This window comes from Physeter macrocephalus, chromosome 11 (assembly GCF_002837175.3).
Source record: "Physeter macrocephalus isolate SW-GA chromosome 11, ASM283717v5, whole genome shotgun sequence".
Taxonomy (NCBI): Eukaryota; Metazoa; Chordata; class Mammalia; order Artiodactyla; family Physeteridae; genus Physeter; species Physeter macrocephalus.
Window position 1 is genome coordinate 13,792,869 of NC_041224.1, and position 18,885 is coordinate 13,811,753.

Genomic DNA, 18,885 nt, shown 5'->3' on the forward strand with positions numbered 1-18,885 from the left:
GGGTGGGGGGACGTTGCCGGTATGTGGCTCTGCTCCTCTGAGAATGAGGTACAGGGAGAGAAAGCCATGGATTAGGACCTGGAGGCGCGGGGACACGCTCTGGCCGATCTGGACGTGACGGGTGGGTGGTCTGCACACGACGGGGGCAGGAAAGAGAGGCTGCTGTTGGTTATGACAGAAACTCATCTAGGGTTCCTTCCCCCACCCTGCCTCGCCTGGCCCCTCCCTCCCTCCTGTTCCCTTGGGGAACAGGCACGGAGCTGTGTGCAGGCTGGAAACTCACATTCTGCGTCACATGCTTAGTTTATTCGGGAGCCGATTGTGAGCAAGGTTGGACCTCCTTGTCTGCTTCTCTGTGGCCCAAACACTGGCCGGCCACATGGCCAGGCACGGGCAAGCCTGGAATGAAGACCCTGTGGTAGGGCCCCCCCACCATGGTGTCCAAGACTTCAGGCTGCCCTGGTTGGCTAATTCTCACCTGGGGTGATTTGCTCGCTCCTGGTCGCTGGGGGCTGGGGAGCGGGGGTGGGGGGACCCTTTGGGATGACCTTTCTCACGTCTTGTTTGAACTCTTACAATTTGGCTGAATTTCTTTTTTTAAAAAAAATTATTTTATTGAAGTATGGTTGATTTACAATGTGTTAATTTCTACTGTACAGCAAAGTGATTCTGTTATACATATATATATACATTTTTTGATATTCTTTTCCATTATGGTTTATTACAGGTTACTGAATATAGTTCCCTGTGCTATGTAGTAGGACCTTGTTGTGTATCCACTCTATATACACCATTTGACATCTGCTAAACCCAAACTCCCAATCCATCCCTTCCCCACCCCCTCTCCTCCTTGGCAACCACAAGTCTGTTCTCTATGTCTGTGAGTCTGTTTCTGTTTCATAGATAAGTTCATTTGTGTCATATTTTAGATTTCACATGTAAGTGACATCATATGGTATTTGTCTTTCTGACTTTCTTCACTTAGTATGGTAAACTCTAGTTGCATCCATGTTGCTGCAAATGGCATTATTTCATTCTTTTTTTGTGGCTGAGTAATATTCCATCGTATATATATATATATACCACAACTTCTTTATCCATTCCTCTATCGATGGACATTTAGGTTGTTTCCATGTCTTGGCTGAATTGCTTAAGGACCTGCTCAGTGGTTGTAGGATGTGGCTGCACATTGAAACCACCCATATGAGTCTCGCTGGTTCTGATGTAATTGGTCTGGGGTGTGACCTCTGCAGTGGGAATGTTTAAAGCGCCCTCTGATGATTGAGTGTTGGGAAAAGGCGGGGCCTCAGTGGCCCAGCTGAAGCATTTCTAGATCTGATGAGGATGAAATAGCCTGACATTGGAACTCCTTACCGCCCTCATCTGGTTTGTACAAAGCAGAGTGACTTGGAGAAGAAAGATTGGATTAGGATGCTTCACTGGAAACCCTCCTATCTTCTCTCCATGTTCTGTAAGCCTAAATCCACCAGGTGACCAATCTCTTACCTTTTGAGTAAAGGATTTGAAAACACTTTTGATACATGTTATATATCAGATAAGATACAGAATGCCCAGTTAAACTTGAATTTCAGAAAACAATGAATTTGTTTAGTATAAGCATATCCTATGCAATGTTTGGGATATACTAAGAAATTATTCATATTCAACTGGGAATCCTGTATTTTTGTTTGAAAAATTGGGAGATTGTAATAGATAAATTACTTAGAATTCTTTTGTTACAGATGACAAAAACCCAACTGAAACTAATTCAAGCAAAAAAAAAAAAAAAAAAGTAAATTAAGGGGTTTCTGTAACTGAAAAGTCTGCTTATTGGGGCTGTATTTAGATGTGTCCAGGGAGCTCTCTCCATATTTCTTAGCTCCTCTTTTCTCCATCCAGGTCTTTCTAAATAGAGGGAAAGAAGGCCTTTGCGGGCTCTGGCCTTGCCTAGTCCTAACAGCTTGTGATCCCAGTGGAAGAGAAAGTCTCTCCTGAGTGCTGCAGAAACAGGCAAGGCTGATTTTTCTGGCTTGAGGCCACACATCTACCCCTGAACCACTGTGGCCAAGGAAGTTGAGTAGTGGGTTTGCTCTTATGTTTATCCCATGCCGGTCCCTATGGCTGGAGGGGCGGTTACTCCCCTCCCCCCGCCCCCAAATCACATGGACTGATCAGCATTACAACATATGGGAATATGGGTGGTTTTGCAAGCGAAAGGATTTTGAGCAAGTGTATGTCTACTACATGCAAATAGGGAATGCACTTCTTGCTTATCCCAAACGTGAGCGTCCACTGCCTAAGGAAGGGAGGATCTGAATTAGCTAGGATGGCTGTGAGGTCAGAAAGAGTGGGCGACCCCCTGAGGGTCTCTAAATGAACTTCACAGCTGCTCTAGCAGGAGAGCACACACAGCTTACCTCTCTGCCGTCCAGCGGGGGCTCGTGCATTAAGAAGAGACCAAGGTCTTCAGTGTGTCGCTTGGGGTGGGGCTAGAGGGCCAGTACTGCCTTGCTGGGGGCATCCTTCCTCCAGCTCTGTGTACCCCTCTGGCTATACAGAAAGGGGGAAACCTCTCAATCTGCTATTGTTGTAGAAACCCACTTCTGATGTCTGAATGGCTCATCCACAACATTCTGACTGCACTGTGCCCTGGTCACCTCACCAAGGTGACACCTGAAAATTCTCTGGCCCGGTGGGTGGCTGGCTGCTTACGCTCCAGAGGGAGGAGGAGAGCTACAGGAGTTGCCCCATTCTGCTTTGTGTCATGACCTTTCTGTTCATGGGACTCATGTTTGAGTTCTCGGCTGTCCTGCTAGAGCATAGGCTTCTTAAAGGCAGAGATTCTTTCTTCTCTTCTTTCCTTGGGCCCAGCGTGGGGCTTTGTTGAATGTATTAAATTACTAGAAAGGTGGGGAAGAAGGCTCTGTTAACCTCCTGTCCCCAGTTCTCATAAACCACCATTTCTATTGAACATACCTCTCCATCAGGGAGCGTCTATCAGAATCAGTGTTTTCAAACAAAATGGGCTATCTCATGCTTTAGGAAATTGTGATGGAGAAGGTGGGAATGTTGGGTTGGACTGGAATGTGTTTTTGGTTTTTGAAGAGCTCCACCGATAATTCTGATAAGCTGCTCTCTTCTTCTCCCAAACCACCTTCAACGGAAAATAGTTCTGCAACTCTTCTCTCCTATGGCTTAGAATATCAAAACTAAGTCTGGAGCAACAATGCCTGTGGTTCGATTTCAACACATCTTCACACTACGTGGCATAACCACGATTGTGTTGGAAATAATTTAGTAGAAACGTCAGCCAAATAAAGTTGCATGTCACTAACCAATTCTAGTCTTATATTTAGAAGTACTTTCATGCAAGCACAAAAGGAGATTTCTAGAAAAAGAGGTTTCTTAATTGGGGGAGGTGGTTCCCCTTCTTACCATGACTTAGGTTTAGTTCTGACAGAGCTTGAGGGTGGAACTTAAAGTTCTTTTTCCTCTGGCTCCTGAAGACCATGTTGTGACAGTGATCCCCATGACGTCTGGGGATGGAACTGCTATTGGCAACATGGATATTAAATATGGTGATGGTGGGATGCTCTGTTTGCTTTACTGCAAGTTGTAATGAATAAGAATCAAATTCTGCGCAATAATGTCGAAAAGAATTGGGGGCTGGGAAGCGTGAAGTCGAACAATAGCAGTGAGAGGGGCTCAGTGTGGGATTGCCAGGCTGGCAGAATAGGAAAGGAAAGTGGTGAGTAACAGCTTGTGGATGAGAGACACCTAAAACCCGGGACTCTGACTCGCCTGTGATGTAGATGCCACCTGTCCACTCTGAACTTATTCCAGTGTCGCAGCTATCGGCAACCACAGAAGAGCTTTCCCACACCCAGGTCTCCTCCATCTCCGTCCCGCTCAGCTCAAGGTAAACCACGCCTCTCTAGAACCAGTGGGAACATAACTAAACTCAGTGGTTATCTGGTCCCAATGCTTAGGTTTTAAATGACAACAAATGAATCAGAATCATTCAGGAAGTCAGGGGCCTCTCCCACCCCTACTCCTGACACCCCCTCCCCCAAATAAAACCAGTATTTTCCAGTCAAGATAAGTTTCCACTTTGCAGGTTTACACATGAGGATTTTTTTAAAATAAATTTATTTATTTATTTTTGGCCGCGTTGGGTCTTGGTTGCTGCACGTGGGCTTTCTCTACTTGCGGCGAGTGGGGGCTACTCTTCATTGCGGTGCGCGGGCTTCTCATTGAGGTGGCTTCTCTTGTTGCGGAGCACGGGCTCTAGGCGCGCGGGCTTCAGGAGTTGTGACGCACGGGCTCAGTAGTTGTGGCTTGCGGGCTCTAGAGCGCAGGCTCAGTAGTTGTGGTGCACGGGCTTAGTTGCTCCGCGGCATGTGGGATCTTCCCGGACCAGGGCTCGAACCCGTGTCTCCTGCATTGGCAGGTGGATTCTTAACCACTGTGCCACCAGGGAAGTCCTATACATGAGGATATTAACATCTAACCAAATCCATTATTTTCAGATTCATACTTGAACTGAAATGATAATAATACTTTATAATTAAATTTTTTCCCCATTAGATTACTTCCCTAATGGTGGAAACTTTTCCACAGAAATACAGCTATAGGGCTTCTGTGCTCCACCCTCCCAAGGGATTTGAAGTCATTGTCATTGGCTTGTCATTCACAAGCCCCAAATTTCCCCACAGACCTATGATTTACCTTGAAAACCACTGAAGTTTTTCTTATTCTAAATCATAATAGGTCTGGGCTTATTTTCATATAAAATAAGATTTTAAACCATTAACTATCAGGAAAGCTGAAATGAACATAAGTGATATCATATATTAGGGTTATAAAAATTTAAGAACGTAGGCTCACATAAATATGTAGAAAATAACAGTGTTTTCTCACTGCTATACAAGTCATGATTGGTAATTACTAAGGAGAGCTGCCCAGAATAGTGTCAAAGACTTGGTATAGTATAACATTTGGGGCCACTTTTGGTATAAATTTACTGAGACAGTGGGGTTGAATGGTAGACTGAGAAAGTTCCCGATCCGCTATATCTTCACCGTCTTGCGAAGTATTCATCAACTTTTTCTGTAAGGAAAGATGGTGGGTCCTTAGGTAGTGTCCTTAATTTTACCATCAGTGTGATGATTTTTATTACACATCAAATAATTAAGAGTCCCGAACACTTTATAGTTCTCTCAATTCATTCTCTTTATCTCTCAAGCCTTTTTTCATTGCAGGGATCTTGTCATGTTTAGATTTATTTTTTTAATGCAATTTTGCCTTGAGATTGTTGAGAGTGTCCGGCCTTGGAAAAATATCTGCCTAAATAAACCAATTTTGAGATATTAAAAAAAAATGTATTACTACGTTTAACCAGTGGTGCACTATTTTTAAAAAAGCCCCGACATGTCGTTTGCCAATTACAGTGGTGTAAATAGTCCCACCACGGCTGATTTCTAGCTGTCAACACGCATCCCTGAATAGGAAGTTGGGATAAAATAGCACAAGTTGGGGTGAGGAGGCAGGACCAGCAGACTCTAGCACAGCAGTGATGTTAACCTATGTGGAAAGATGCAAACAACCTGTACATATAATTTAACAAATTCTTTTAGAGAGAATACCCATATAACTCCACCAAGGTCCGGAAATAGAGCATTGCCAGCGCCCCAGATGTCTGACACCACATGCCCTTTCCCATTTATAACCTCTTCTTCCCCATGAGAGTTAACCATACCCTCCCTTTTATGGTGATCTCTCCCATGCTATTCTTTATACTTTTACCACCTAGGTATACATTCCTAAACATTCTGACTTATTTTGGTCTATTTTGAACTTTATGTAAACGGAATCATACCCTATATCTTCTTTTGTCCTTTGTTTACTTTGCTCAATGTTACATTTGTGAGATTTACCCATGTTGGTGCATGGAGCTAGAGTTCGTTCATTTTTACTGCTGTCTAGTGTTCCAAAGTCTGAATCTACCGGATGATGTGCTGGAACCGGCTTGTACCGGCTCAGAGGAGCTGACTGTTGAATGTTCAGGACTTTTGCAAGCTGGTTGATACCATGTTGGGAACTTGAAATAGGCCACGAATGGGAGTATTTACATCACAGAAATTGGCAAATGCTACAAACTAGGGTTTTCCCCCATGTCGTTAAATATCTTCCAGCATGCCCCTGAATCTACTGTAACGCAATTATCCATTCTACAGTGAATGGACATTTGGTTTGTTTCCAGTTTTTGCCAATGAATATTCTTACCTGTGTCCTGGTACATATGTACTCACATTTCTGAAGGCTAGACTATCCCTCAGGAGGGAAGTTGTTGTTAGGTCATAGGATATGCCCATGTTCAATCGTAGTTGATAATGTCAATTTTTCCAATTATTTCCATTTACTTGGAACCCCAGCAGCTTTGAGAATTCCTGTTACTCAATATTATTGCCATCCTTGGAACTGCCAGACTTTAAATTTTTTACCAAAATAGTGTTTGTATACTTATGTAACATTATAATTTTAGGTTGCAGTTTCCTGATAACTAGTGAGCTTGAGCACCTTTCCTTAGGTTATTTGGCCCATTTGAATTTTTTCTTTGTAAAGTATTAATACTTAAGTCCTTTGCCGATTTTTTTTTTTACTGTTTTTTTTGTTGTTGATTTTCAGATTTCTTTATACTGAATATTTTAATATAAGCATCTAAGGCTATAAATTTCCCTGTATTTCTTTTTTATCTCTTCCTTGAAGTTTATTAGCATAGTTGCTTTGCCATTAACAAAAAATCTTGTTTATGGTTAATATGGGTGCCTTAGTAAAGACTTTATGTTTACTGTGATCTTCTCATGAATTTTGCTTGACATCCTTTAAACCTCTCTGGAATCACTTTATTCCTCTTCATTCTGAGCTATAATTTAAAGACAGAATGTAGAGATTCTTTCCATTTCTCTGAGGCTTAAAGAGGCAGGAAGAAGAGGGGAAATTTTGCATAGGTTATATATGGGGTCCTGTACTATCCTCTCCAGCCTCAGATACTTGCAAATGTCCCGGGCCCACTCTTTCTAGCCAGTGTATTGCCTTCTCTTGGATGCTGGAAACTTCCTGTAACCCAACACAGTGCACTGGAAGATGGCAAGTCTTGAATGCCCTTCTAGGCATCTGCTAGGTCCCATTGAAGGCTAATCGTAAAGGGAAAGAAGGAAGCAAAATATTATTATATAACAAAAAGACATATGTCTTAGTCCACTTGAAACTGCCATAGCAAACTCGCATGGACTGGGTGGCTTAAACAACAGACATTTATTTCTCACAGTTCTGGAGACTGGGAAGTCCAAGATGAAGGTGCTGGCAGGTTCAATGTCTGGTGAGGGCCCACTTCATAGACAGATGTTTTCTCACTGTGTCTTCACATGGCAGAAGGGGCAAGAGAGCTCTCTGGGGTCTCTTTTATCAGAGCACTAAGCTTACTCTGTTGCTTCACCATCCCACTAGTGCTCTGTCTACCTGCATGGCCAGGAAGAGCTCAACACCACCACCCTCAGCCAATGAGAAGGGGGGAAAAATGAGTGATGGGCATACAGCTCCCATGTAAGTGCCCAACCATAATTGCATACATCACTTCCACTCATCCTATTGGACAGAACTTAGTCATGTGGTCACACCTAGTTGCAAGGAAGGCTGGGAATTGTAGTCTTTACCTGGGAGGGGCTAAAACTTGAGGGGTTCTAGTAATGAAAGGAAGAAGAGGGGGAAGATCTGTTGGGAGTCAAGAAACAGTATTTCCACAGGTACTCAGCCAAGCTGCCTGGTGACGACATTAAGAGATCACCAGGCACCTCATCCTGCCTCTACCTCTGGTCTCACTTTCCCCTGTAAGTTTTCTTCTTCCCTTCCTGTACCTGCTCTTATCTCCTTCTCAGGTTCTGCTAGCCCTTTGGATATCAGGCCCTCAGAAATAGCTCAGGTAAGTTCTATCAGAGCCCCCAAGGCTCTACAAAGTAGGGACCATGGAAAACCTAAGGACCTCTTGAGGCAGGTTATACCCATCATGTCCTATGGCCTTCATCCTTTGGTTGCATGGTGAGCCATCAGAACTCTAGTTTTAATTTTTCTGATATTTGGGTTTTGGCCTTGGAAAATGAAGCTGCTTGGGGGAAAGGAAGAGAGACTAGAAAGTGGGGCTGGCCCACCTACAATAGAAGGTATAGAACATGGGTTCTCAATGTTAGGGTCACCCAGGGAGCTTCAAGGGACCACCAAGGCTGAGAACCACTGGTGTTGATTGTAGAGAGCACACACCCCATGTTTTGCAAACCCAACTTCACAAGCTCATAGATGGGGTGACAAATGTCACTATGACCCATCAGTGACTATGTTTCAACTTTGACCGCTCAGAACTATGTCACCCCGCCCTAGGAGCCTTCTGGAAATGTTTGTGCATCCTAAAAGACCATTTAGGGTGTGAGCTAGAAACTAGAATCCTCTGAAACAATCCAGCCACCTGAGAGTAAAAAGCACACTGGTGAATATGATTCCTATTTCAGGTGCCACATCTGTCACAGCTTCCTCTCTGCTCTCTTTTCTGAGCAGCTTCTCTTGTCCCCAGGGCCAGATCTTTTAAAAAATTTTTCTATTTTTACCCACTCTTGGGCATATACCCAGAGAAAACCATAATTCAAAAAGACGCACCCCAATGTTCATTGCAGCACTATATACAATAGCCAAGTCATGGAAGCAACCTAAATGCCCATTGACAGGTGAATGGATAAAGAAGATGTGGTACATATATACAATGGAATATTACTCAGCCATAAAAAGGAACGAAACTGGGTCCTTTGTAGAGATGTGGATGGACCTAGAGATTGTCATACAGAGTGAAGTAAGTCAGAAAAATTCAAAAAATTTTTCTATTTTTATCTCCTAAAACTTTTTTATTGGAGTATAGTTGATTTACAATGTTGTGTTACTTTCTGTTGTACAGAGAAGTGAGTCACTTATACATATATCAATTCTTTTTTAGATTCTTTTCCCATATAGGCCATTACAGAATATTGAGCCGAGTTCCCTGTGCTATACAGTAGGTCCTTATTAGTTATCTATTTTATATATAGTAATGTATATATATCAATCCCGTATCCCAATTTATCCGTCTCCTGGTAACCATAAGTTTGTTTTCCATGTCTGTGAGTCTGTTTCTGTTTTGTAAATAAGTTCATTTGTATAATTTTTTAGATCCCACATTTAAGTGATATCATATGATATTTGTCTTTCTCTGACTTCACTCAGTATAACAATCTCTAGGTCCATCCATATTACTGCAAATGGCATTATTTCATCCTTTTTTATGGCCAATATTACATTATATGTACATACCACCTCTTTATCCATTCCTCTGTTGATGGACATTTAGGTTGCTTCTATGTCTTGGCTATTGTAAATAGTGCTGCAATTAACACTGGGGTGCATGTATCTTTTCAAATTTTGGTTTTCTCCAGATATATGCCCAGGAGTGGGATTGCTGGGTCATATGGTAGTTCTATTTTTAGTTTTTTAAGGAACCTCCATACTGTTCTCCATAGTGGCTGTATCAATTTACATTCCCACCAACAGTGTAGGAGGGTTCCTTTCTCTCCACACCCTCTCCAGCATTCACTGTTTGTAGATTTTTTGATGATGGCCATTCTGACCGGAGTGAAGTCATACCTCACTGCAGTTTTGATATGCATTTCTCTAATAATTAGTGATGTTGAGCATCTTTTCATGTGCCTCTTGGCCATCTGAATGGCTTCTTTGGAGAAATGTCTATTTAGATCTTCTGCCCACTTTTTGATTGGGTTGTTTTTTTTTTGTTTGCTTTTGATATTGAGCTGCATGAGCTGTTTGTATATTCTGGAGATTAATCCCTTGTCGGTCGCTTCCTTTGCAAATATTTTCTCCCATTCTGTGGGTTGTCTTTTCATTTTGTTTATGATTTCCTTTGCTGTGCAAAAGCTCTTAAGTTTAATTAGGTCCCATTTGTTCATTTTTGTTTTTATTTTCATTACTCTAGGAGGTGGATCAAAAAAGACATTGCTGAGATTTATGTCAGAGAGTGTTCTGCTTATGTTTTCCTCTATGAGTTTTATAGCATCTGGCCTTACATTGAGGTCTTTAATCCATTTGAGATTATTTTTGTGTATGGTGTTAGAAAATGATCTAATTTCATTCTTTTACATATAGCTGTCCAGTTTTCCCAGCACCACTTAATGAGGAGACTGTCTTTTCTCCATTGTATTTTCTTGCCTCCTTTGTCGTAGATTAGTTGACCATAGGTGCCTGGGTTTATCTCTGGACTTTCCTGTTCCATTGATCTATATAACTGTTTTTGTGCCCAGGGCCATATCTAATGCCCTGATCTTGCTGCCAACAGGAAGGTACAAGAGGGACAAGGGGACAGGTGGCGAATTGGGGGCTGGTTTACTGAGGGATGTGGGAACACTCTGGAGTGGTTCCCACCCCTTGTGTGCCCTCTTGTTGCCGCGGGTGTCCCTCTTCTTGTAAAAGAAACAGGTAGAGGGGCAGAAAGTTGCCATTTTGAAGTCCACTAGAATCCGGATTGAGCTGGTTGCTGTGATCTGGCAGCTGAATCACCACCAGGAAGATGACAGGCTGATATCAGGTCAGCACACAGGGGGTTCAGAGAAAAGTGCAAGGCTCCCCATCAGGGGTCCTTCTACACGCACAGTGTCCTCTTAGATGGGCTCCTGGAAACCCTTTTTTCTTGGTCACATGCTCATTCTCCTTCCTTTTCACCCTTCTGGGCACCTGACCTGATCCCGAACCCCATCTGCCTCTGTTCCTGTGTCAAAGTCTGGGCCACCTATGCCTGGTTCTGTCTTAGAAGGGCTACGACTGTCCATCTATCATGAGATCCTTCAGGCACAAGCACCCTCAAGACCCAGACCTCTCACCTACCAAGGTGGTTTCTTTCACATAGCATCAGGCTGGGCATTATTGTGCTGAACGACCCCAGTGGACAGGCTGGGATTTGGGGAGGGACACACAGAGGAGAGAGTAGGTAAAAGAGACAGGGAGCCCAATCCTGCCCCACACCTCAGCCTGTGTGACAGAGGAGCAGCTCTGGGGTGATGGTGTGGGGTGACATGAGCCACAGGGAGCTGGAACTGTCTGCAGGAGCACAGCTGAGCTGCCCTGGGCACCAAAGTGAAGCAGAAGGTGAGTGACTCAAGGGGCATGATCGTCCTCTGGGAATTCTTAGAAAAATGGGTGTCGATTCACAGATTTTTCACAGAGTTTTCCAATTCTGGGAATTTCCCAAGAGGGGGGCATACATAATTTTATTTCCATTGAAAAATGTCTGTAGGTGACTTAGAGCTATTCAAATTATAAATCTACTCCTAAATAGAATAAAACTAAATTACAAAAAATTGTAGAGTGGGAGACACAAATCTTGAAGGGAATCATTTCCTGAAGTGAACAGTCATGTGTGAGGAGAGTGATCATCTCTGGGGATTGATGGGCATGTCGAGAAGAGGGGAACGTCCACAGACAGTCCCTCCCCTGGACACCTGTGCTCCCAATCCGTAGCTTTTCTCTCCTTCACGCTTTGGATATTTCCATTTGTTCCTTCCATGCCAACTCCATGTCTCATTTGACTGGTGCGACCACTAAAAATTGTCTCAATTTTTGGTTTCAGTGACTTTTTTCTTATGTATCCTGTCATCATTCTGAAGGCAGTGTATCTGCCCCATTAGCGTCACGTCACTCCCAAGAGCCCCGGGCTCAGCTCACCTCTCACGCCTCTTCTCCCAGTTATAATCCCTGCTAAAAAGAGGTTTGGCTCACTTTTGCGTAATAAGGACCCTCCAATCTACTATATGAGTAGCCTTCAGTGCTACTCAAAGTGTGGTTTCTGAGAAGAGAAAAATAGTGGAAACATCCAGAAAGTTTTTAGTAAGTTGACATGGCTATAACATCCAAGTGGGTGATTTTGAACTTTACATGCTATTCCCAGTTGCCGGCTCCCTTCCAGTGGTTAAAATGGGCCCTGGAGTTGCTAAAGTGGTGTGGCGAGGATGATGACCCACGAGTCATGCAGGTTCCTAATGCATTATAGTGGCAACACGGAGGAAGTAGGATGGCCTATGACCTATGTCTTGGTTTGCCTGGGACAGTCCCAGTTTATAACTGTTGCCCTAGCATAATAATGTCAGAGTGTCCCTATTCACTCTCAGAAGTGTCCATGTTTGGACAGTAAATTAAACGGCCACTCTCCCTGATCCCCATCCACATTGCATGGCCTCTGTGTTCACCCTCATCTCGTCACCCCAAATTTCATAAGAAGCCACAGTGATCTCAGAGGAGGCCAGAGAAATGCTCCATCCAATTCAAGTATGTTCCTACTTCAGGGATCTAATCCTCGGATTCATTTTCTTTATATGCTCTTGGTGCCTTGTGAGTTATATTCCAGTCATTACTGAGAAAGCCCCGTGATGGGATCAGAGAGCCTTGCTCAATAAGCAACTTTCTGCAATGAGACGTCACAGGAGTCAAGAGCCAGAGGATGCAAGGAGATGGAAAAAGGGTGATGCTTTCTTTTCACTCTGAGTTGACTGATGTTCTCTGTAAATGATGATCTGTAGTTACTGCCTCTGTGGTCCCTCGGGAACATACTAAAAGTCCAACTTGTCTACAAATACATGCCCTTAACCTGTTACTATGTCTAAAATTCCTACTTCACAGCTACTCTTTCAGTTGAATCCCAAACTCCCAATCCTTCCCTCCCACAATCCCCTCCCCCTTGGCAACCACAAGTCTGTTCTCTATGTCTGTGAGTCTGTTTCTGTTTTGTAGATAAGTTCACTTGTCATATTTTAGATGCCACATATAAGTGACATCATATGTTGTCTTTCTCTTTCTGACTTACGTCACTTAGTATGATAATCTCTAGTTGCATCCGTGTTGCTGCAAATGGCATTATTTCATTCTTTTTTATGGCTAACATTCCATTGTGTGTGTATGTGTCTGTGTGTGTGTATAAACACACACACATATGCCACATCTTTATCCATTCATCTGTCGATGGACATGGACATTTAGGTTGTTCTCATGTCTTGGCTATTGTAAATAGTGCTGCTATGAACATAGGGGTGCATGTATCTTTTTGAATTATGGTTTTGTCTGAACATATGCCCAGGAGTGGGATTGCTGGATCATATGGCAACTCTAGTTATTTGAGGAACTTCCACACTGTTTTCCACAGTGGCTGCACCAACTTACATGTCCACCAGCAGCGTAGGAGAGTTCCCTTTTCTCTACACCCTCTCCAGCATTCATTGTTTGTAGACTTTGTGTGTGTGTGTGTGTGTGTGTGTGTGTGTGTGTTACATGGGCCTCTCACTGTTGTAGCCTCTCCCGTTGCGGAGCACAGGCTCCAGACGCACAGGCTCAGCGGCCATGGCTCACGGGCCCAGCCGCTCCGCGGCATGAGCTTTGATCTGCATTTTTCTAATAATTAGTGATATTGAGCACCTTTTCGTGTGCGTATTGACCATCTTTATGTCTTCTTTGGAGAAATGTCTATTTAGGTCTTCTGTCCATTTTTTGATTGGGTTGTTTGGGGTTTTTTTTGTCATTGAGTTGCCTGGTAGTTGGTTTTGAGCCAAAGTGCAAAAGAACTGAAGGATGAGAAGTGATAATTGGCTGTTGTTTAAATATGTATGTATTTATTTTGGCCACGCTGGGTCTTCGTTGAGGCACGCGGGATCTTTAGTTGCGGCAGGCACACTCTTTAGTTGCGGCACGTGGACTCTTAGTTGCAGCATGCATGTGGGATCTAGTTCCCTGACCAGGGATTGAACCCGGGTCCCCTGCATTGGGAGCGTGGCGTCTTAGCCACTGGACCACCAGGGAAGTCCCGGCTGTTGTTTAAAACTGTGGACATTCAAATGATTTTTCTCCTTTGCATTTTCATAGAATGCTAAGAAAGGTTGTAGTGGATTTTGCATGGCTAGGATTATCAAAGATGGAAACTAAATTGTCTTAATCAGGATAGCCTCCCCATTGCCCTTCAACTCACCCTTTTTTCTCCCTTTCCTTAAAACACCAACAGTATGCTTGCCTTTTAGGGAGGTCCTTCTTCTGAAGAGCAACCATTTTTCACTCCTAGACACTCGGCTCAGTGCAGCCCTGACCAGCTCCCAGGGTTGGAGTTCCTGTTTGTGGACCCCCCTAAGAACCTTGTAATGAGGAGTCAGGGACCCTGCATGGTATGGGCTCACACACAGACTTCTGCAATGGACTATAGTGGAGTGATGCTGGCTTTCTCACGTGGAAATGTACTGTTTTACAATCTCAAGTAGAGAATGGAGCTATTACAAAACCAAGTTCGACTTCCAAGTTGAACTGAAGCATCAGCCCCCTTCTTTTCACGGCTCCCCTCTTTCCAGTGCATATGGCAAAGGTGTTAGGTGTTAGCTTCGGTGTCTCCTGAGGGGACTCTTGGTATTACTCCTGGAGTCTGAGAGCTCTTCCATCCCTCAGGGATCCCACTTTCCTGCTGGCATGGATGCACCTTTTCGATAGGATGCCATTCCCTGCCCCTGGATACCAGTGGAAGGAGGGATGTGGAATCAGTCAGAATCCCCCTCACTGCCCCATCACATTAGGATCCACACCAGCACCACACAAGACTGAAGTCTTCACAAAACCATTTCATTAGACTTGACCTAACAACATGAAAGAGGATCACTAAATAAGACTTCCCTCATAGTTGACGGAAAAAATACCTCAAAACTTAACCCTCCATGGACAATAAATTACCTGCTTTAAGAATGAGCAATTTTTTAAATGTATTGAAATGGAGCGATCTCCAATATGTATTTTTAAATAAGTAAAGTACAGAATAGTACTGTGTGTGTGTGTGTGTGTGCACATGCATGTGTGTGTATGTGAAAAGATACACAAGAAACTGATAATTTTGGTTCGTTCTGGAGAGGAAACCAGATGGCTGGGGTATTTGGGTAGGACTTTTCAGTATACATCCTTTGCCACCTTTTGAATTTGGGACCATGTGAATGTATTAATAATTCAAAAATTAAAGCTAAAGTTATCAGTTTTTGTTTAACATAGCTTGAGCTGGATTTTCTGTCATTTGCAACCAAAGAAACGTGACTGGGCTATCTTTATGGCTATATATTTAGTTTGTTCTATCCACAAGGCAGGTATCTGTTTCTCACATATGAAACGCTCAATGTTACTTATTTCTTTTTAGTTCCGTAGTGAGTTCTCTATGGATTTCTTCATGTTACCACCTGCTCCCTGGTGCCTTTTACTGAAGGGTTTGGGTAATTAAATGGGATTTCCTCCTGGGGGTGGGCGCAGTACCTTATAATTATGTGCTAAATATGACTTTCCTCAAAGTCCAAGAGGAAAATAGTTAAGAAGTGAAGCCTTACCAGGTAATCCCCTCAATGGGATATTCCTGTTCCTGCCCAATTCCCAAAGGGAAATATTTCAGCTCTACAATCTTCCAACATGTGGGAATCTCCACCCACCTAGAGTGTGTGTGGACTGCAATGCCTTAGTACCTGCGAGGGCTCCTGAAAGAGAAGCTCTTCTTAGTATTCCTACTCTGCAATTCACTTGAGGGCCAAGAGGATCCCTGGGAATCAGATATCTCAAAGTTCACAAGCCAGGGCCCATCACTTACTAGCTTTCTGAGTGGGAGGAAGTTAGCCTTTCTGACCTTTATTTTTCTCATCTGTAAAATAAGGTTCCATTTTATATTTGTAAAATACTTGCTCCAGGATGGTTATGCGGAGTCAATGAGACAATGTAGAGAAAGCATTTAACCCAGAGTCTGGTGCAGAGTAAATAACAAACAGCTCAAGGCCTCACGATGGCGAGGCCTCTCCGGGTGGCTCACAAGCCATTCGGCACACTTCTGGGTTCCGAGGGTAGCTGTGTGCCATTCAGAGTTCAACTCTTCAGTGGCGCTCAATATCTTCTTTTTAACAGCATGGGACTTATAACCACGCTCCCCGTAGCCTAGCCTTCATTTTCTGTGCCTCGCGGTAACTTTTTAAGGAAAGAACTACTTGGCAGTATCAAACAAGGCCAGCTGCCCTAAATTAAAAATTTTAAACATTTAGTCTGGTTCCACACGGAAGAGAGCTCTCCGATATCTGGAGAAGTTTTTCTTTTCCTTTTGGAAAGTGAAGCATTTTGTCCTCTGAGTGATTGGATATAGGCATAGGTTGTCAAATGATTACCGCAGTAAATTTAGACTATTCATTTTTCTTCTTGTGAAAAGAACTTTTAAGATTTACTCTCTTAATTTTGAAGTATGTAGTATCCCATTGTTAACTATTGTCACCATGCTGTATATTACATCCCCAGGACTTACTTATCTTATAGTGGAAGTTTGTACCTTCTGACCACCTTCATCCAGTTTGCCCACTTTCATCCAGTTTGCCCACTCCCACCCCCTGCCTCCGGAAACCACCAATCTGTTCTTTGTATCTATAAGTTCAGTTTCTTTTTAGATTCAATCTATAAGTGAGGTGATACAGTATTTGTCTTTCTTTGTCTGACTTATTTCACTGAGCATAATGCCCTCAAGGTCCATGCTTGTCCCAAATGGCAGGATTTCCTTCTTTTTTATTGTTGAATAATATTCATATATATGTGTGTATATATATGTATGTATTTGTATACACATCATATCTTCTTTGTCCAGTCATCTGTTGATAGACACTTAGATTGTTTCCATGTCTTGTCTGTTGTAAATAATGCTGCAATGAACACGGGGGTACAGATAGCTTTTCGAAAGAGTGATTTTTTTTTTCTTTCATAATTGAGATTTTATTGGTTGTTTTGAGGATCAGTGCACAGACATTTCAATTTGTCCACAATTCTCAACATACGTACCAAAAATCTAAAAAATCATGTAGTTGCGATTCTCTTCTAAACAGTTATTCCCGTGACATTCCAGCTTAAAATTTGGAGGCAAATTTTCCTTAACAGGGTTATCAAGTACCAACATCTTCAAATATTGGTATGTTGTTACATCGTAAGTCCCACTAATTCACAATTTAATATCATACACCCTACATAGTCAAATTGTCAATCATTCACAGCACATTAACAAAGTTACTAGGAAAACTGGACTACCACCACCAAAGATGTTACAGAGTGCACAAAACTCTGCCCAGGAGAGCCAAGATCAAGGAGTGAGTGGTTCGCTGTAGGAAACAATTCTACCAGAAACAACATGGGCAGAGAAGCAATTTAAAGTGTTCAGGACATTAAATGCACAACTGACTCCAAACTGCCATTTAGTGTGCTTTGTATTATTATAGGATATCAAGGCTACCCCCCCATCTATGGAATGTTAAGCTGACACCCAAGACAATCAAAGCCTCCCATATTCAATATCCCACTATTTTCTGGTTGTACCAAAGAATAACCAACCAGCAAATGATTTCACCTCTTAAAAATAAAAAAAAAAAAGCATTTACGCTTAAAAAATGGGATGAGGTGGTATTCCCTCCTTTTTAAAAATGTTTCTGGAACTCCTAAAAACCTTGCATTTACAAAATAGTTGATAAAAATATTCCTCTGGATTGTACAAGAAGGGAGACAGGGACCACTGATAGGACCGGGTGCGTGGTATTAATCAGACTCGGCTTCTTTCTCTCCTGCTTTATCAGAGGCTGGGGGCGCCTCGTTTTTAGCTTCTCTGTTTTCCGCAGGTAAGTCGTCTTCAGTCTCTTGGTTAGCCACTTAGGCCTGTTTTCCCTTTGCTCCCCTCTTCTCTTCTGTGTGCACGTTTTTGTCTGAAGAGTTATCCTTTCCCGCCGCCTGTTTTGGGCTTCGTTTCCACTTTTGCGGGAGCCGGGGTAGCTGACAGCCTCGCTCATCTCCTCTCGGGCTCCCCCTTCGCCGCCCCCTCGGCGGAGCTGACCTTTCGCGAAGCGGGGATGCCAAGCCGCTGCACTTCCTCCTGCTGCCCGAGCTGCTGGGGACCCGCTCGACATAGTGATTTTGTTTCTTTTGGATAAATTCCCATAAGTGGGGCTGCTGTATCACATGGTAGTTCTATTTTTAATTTTTGGAAGAAACTCCATACTGTTTTCCATAGTGGCTGCACCAGTTTACATTCCCATCAATAGTGCACAAGGGTTTCCTTTTCTCCACATCCTCTCCGGTACTTATTTCTTGTCTTCTTGATAATAGCTATTCTAACAGGTATGAGGAAACATCTCATTGTGGGTTTGATTTGCATTTCCTGATTATTAGTGATGTTGAACACTTTTTCATGTATCTGTTGTCCATTTGTATGTCTTCTTTGGAAGAATGTGTATTCAGTTCCATTTTTTTTGGTTTATTTATACTGCAGGTTCTTATTAGTTATCAATTTTATACACACCAGTGTATACATGGCAACCCCAATCGCCCAGTTCAGCACACCACCATCCCCACACCACTGTGGTTCTCCCCGCTTGGTGTCCATACGTTTGTTCTCTACATCTGTGTCTCAACTTCCGCCCTGCAAACAGGTTCATCTGTACCATTTTTCTAGGTTCCACATACATGCGTTAATATACGATACTTGTTTTTCTCTTTCTGACTTACTTCACTCTGTATGACAGTCTCTAGATCCATCCACGTCTCAACAAATGACTCAATTTCGTTCTTTTTTATGGCTGAGTAATATTCCACTATATCTATACCAGAACTTCTTTATCCATTTGTCTGTCAATGGGCATTTAGGTTGCTTCCATGTCCTGGCTATTGTAAATAGTGCTGCAGTGAACATTGGGGTGCATGTGTCTTTCTGAATTATGGTTTTCTCTGGGTATATGC

General features: G+C 42.9%; 1 pseudogene; it reads right to left on the reverse strand.

Annotated features, from left to right (window-relative positions):
• Positions 1–17,691: 17,691 nt before the first annotated feature.
• LOC102974178 (non-histone chromosomal protein HMG-14-like) lies at positions 17,692–18,088 on the reverse strand (annotated as a pseudogene).
• Positions 18,089–18,885: the final 797 nt, after the last annotated feature.